Raw genomic sequence first — 3,670 nt, 5'->3', positions numbered from 1 at the left:
TAATTGATTGTGAAAAAGAAACACTCCAACCTAACATAAACTCCTTGTTGCAACAACTCTTATTTAATAGAGGCCAACCCTTAAGCTAAAACTATGAATCTAAGCTAAAACAATGGGTCGATGTTGCTTCATTATTTTTTATAACTAAGTTATGCAAATACATGCCTACCAATCATTTGCAGCTGAGCATTCCTAGGCAAAAATAATAGCTTTAGAAACAATATTGAGGTTTGTTTTAGGGTGGTATCCCAATTCAAACATATGCCAAGAAGGATCAATAGGATGAACATGACCATTAAATGCAATCAATGTTTGTGGTAAAGTCCCTAAATGTGAGAGAGTTAGATTGGAATTTAGATTCTAAAAAAGTACCATGTGCATGCTTAGCGAACTGTCAACTTGTAGATCTAGATATAAAATACCAATATATAATGAAAAAATATCATGTGCATGCTTAACGAACTATTAACTTGTAGATGTAGATATAAAATACCCATGGTAATCCAAAAATTTTAAGTTAAGCTTGACCAAATATTTGTACAAACAAGGATAGTGTTCGACTTACGTCTTAAGCCAACAATGATTACTTTCATCGATGTTTGTCTTTCTCAAAGCGTGCAAATCCATGATGTTCATTCCATATGCCCATTTACTTTACTCTAGATTAATATTATTTGATATAAGGGTATGAGAGAAATTTAGATAAGTTTCTTATGTAATATAATTAAACCATTTGGTCACCATAAATCATAAATTTAAAATGCAGACTTAAACTTGCAAATAGAATTGAACAAATTGGAATGTAATATAATCCATGGCACATAATCACAAGTTATGAACACTTATATTTGTAGGACGTATCTACTAACTAATTGTGAAAAAGGGACACTCCACCCAACCATAGGCTCCTTGTTGCACCAACTCTCATTGTAATAGAGGTCGTCCTTTAAGCTAAAATTATAAATCCACCAATTTGATTTAACTATGGTTGAGTTAAACTTTCTTCATATAGTCTAATTCCTCTATTCATAATCAATTCTCAACCTACAACAACCCCAATCCACAACATTCTTTCATGTGTACTTGTAATCCAAGGAATGGGATCAGTTTCACCAATCAACAATCCATTAGGCTAATGCACTTTCTCTTAGGGCTCCAACATATGATGGCCAACAATTTTCACTGTTGGAATTCCAAACATTTTGAATTGTAGATAACTTTCAAAATGATATCAATTTTCATTACAGGTAGTCTTTATTACATTCATAAATATTGCACTATAACTCAACATAATTTCTACATCGATTATATGGTTGGTTATATAGTCAGTTTGTTGTGTCCTTAAATGGATATACTCTATATACTATCTACTTTCACCTTAGGCTATAAAAAAATAGATTCCTTATCCAAACAATTCTCCCAACTTAAAATTTATTTTTAAACAAAATAATTCAAATTTATAATTTAAATATTCAATTAAATAGCCTAACATATACTCTTTCCTATGCTACAGACTTAAGACGTTTCTTTTGTAACATATTGTGCAATTGCTAGTGTTAATATTATTAGATTTAATAACTTTGGATTAATAACTTGAGGAAAGGTTTGTATCTAGATGGATTTAATCCCTTTCTAGGAATGATAGATTTGTGGTTAGATGGATCTAGGCTTGTTTAAAAACTCTATTAATTAACATTTATCACATCTTCAAAATATATTAAAATAATAACATTCATAAAATAGAAAATCATTTCTTTGATAAGAATAATACATATTTATGTAAACCACCAAATAGTCCTAATCTCGTGTGCCAGACCAACAAAGAATGTAAACATTCATAACTCATAAATTTTATATATGTCATTACTTATACACATCAATTAAGAAAGTTTCATATAACTTTTTTTTAATTAATCAATTTAATTAAAATGATGAAAAAAACATAACTATTTTTGAGATAAATCTCAATCTTTTATTTGTGACTATTAAAATATTTTAGAATATTCCAATAAAGTTTCAAATCTCTATCACCCATCTACTTATTATTGATAATTAAATTAAAATTTTCGATACTTATTCTAAAATAATAAAATCTCCACTTACTCCCTAAAATATGTGAATGGATGGTCGCTAAACTACCTGTTACAATAGAAATTCTAAAAAACAAAGTGATTTCTTTTCAAGTTGGGATGTCATAAAATAGTAGAATTAGATCTTGTCAAAATATCCCAATTGCCTCCCCTATCACTTAAATTCTCCAATATTACATAATAAAAAACTTTACATCAAATCATTTGCATAATTATAACAACGCCACCTAAAAAAAATTCTAATATACAGTCACATTAAAAGAAATTACTGTAATTAACAACTCGTCTAATACTGCTGTTCCAATGTCATTAATACCCGGCTTAATGTCAGAGGGTTCGATTTTATGGTTGCATACCACGTGGCTTGATTTCCAATACCGATTTGTGTTTTCCTTGTCGCTGTCATCACATGGCATGACATGTCTGATACGGTTGATATTAATTCTTCCTGCCCATCCTGTACGTGGCCCGGTCAGGCCATCCGTCCTCACCTGCTCCACTTGGATACCCCGCCTCATCAACGGAGCAGCTCGTTCCTCTCAATCCAACGGTGGAGCTCTTCTCGGGCTTCCCTATTCTCCGGATTGCTATGGGATTGACCTCATCCGCTATGTCGCTCCCCTGCGGAGCTTGCTCGGGTAGGGGCTTTCCTTCAGTAGCTTCGAACATATGGATGCCCAGTTCAACGCTGAAGAAGTCTTTACCGTTTCTACCTTAGAGTCTGGCAATGGATAATTATCTATAGGTAATTAGTTTGTTTCTTTTTAGTAACAGGTTATTCTCTTCTTCCTTAACATTCTTAGTTGTATGCGATATTTACCTCGCCAGACCCTCTAATCGATTTTCTTGTGACTGCATTTACCACGCAGGTTGTTTGGTTGCAGAAATGTGGCTCTTGGCCTTACCCAGTGGGAAGGCGCTTCTTCAACCACATCTGGGTAAGATCATACTCCGGTTGGGTGTTCTCTGTTCTCTGGCTAGAAGTGGAAGGCTTAGAGCGCAGGTTTGGCCTTGGCCTTTTGCTATTATTATGGTGTCTGCTAGTTTGACTGCGTTTTGGTGTTTTAAATGTTAGGGCTTTAAGGGGTTTTTCCCCTAGGTTGTATATATCTTGTACTATGAGGCTACGACCTCGCTTCTATCTTAGAGTTTGCTACTATTTGGGACAATGCAGTTCTCTTGCTGTTTTCATCTTGTATCATCTGAGGGTTTCATTTATAAATGTTTAATAGTTTGCCATTGTAGTGAATGTTTTGGCACACAAGTGAAATAACACTTGCTTGCTTTGAGCTTTAATTCTGTTATTAATATATTTATGATTCTGGGTTTGGCATTCTTTGGTCTTCCAAGACAATTATATGATGGAATATTTATTTTGTTGTGTTTCTGAAAACTCGATAATATGGTTTTGAGAAAGATCTAATCTCACTAAGTTATTCAAATTGGCAATACCTTTTAGTATGGTAGTGAGTTGGTTCCAAGAGAGATCCAAGTACGTCAACTAGGTCAAATTGGTAATGCCCTCACATATGTGAGTGAGTCCACATTCAGAAAGTTGTAAGTCAGTTAATTTGGTCAAA

General features: G+C 33.3%; 1 long non-coding RNA gene across 1 annotated transcript; it reads left to right on the top strand.

Annotated features, from left to right (window-relative positions):
- Nucleotides 1-2,405: 2,405 nt before the first annotated feature.
- Nucleotides 2,406-3,423, top strand: LOC149196368 (uncharacterized). Its single transcript, XR_016254121.1, has 2 exons — nt 2,406-2,835; nt 2,960-3,423. It is a non-coding gene; the product is annotated as an uncharacterized LOC149196368 (long non-coding RNA).
- Nucleotides 3,424-3,670: the final 247 nt, after the last annotated feature.

This window comes from Pinus tabuliformis, chromosome 2_2 (genome assembly GCF_031772625.1).
Source record: "Pinus tabuliformis cultivar Carrire ecotype Pingquan chromosome 2_2, CPIR1, whole genome shotgun sequence".
NCBI lineage: Eukaryota > Viridiplantae > Streptophyta > Pinopsida > Pinales > Pinaceae > Pinus > Pinus tabuliformis.
This window is presented reverse-complemented; position numbering and strand designations above follow the sequence as displayed.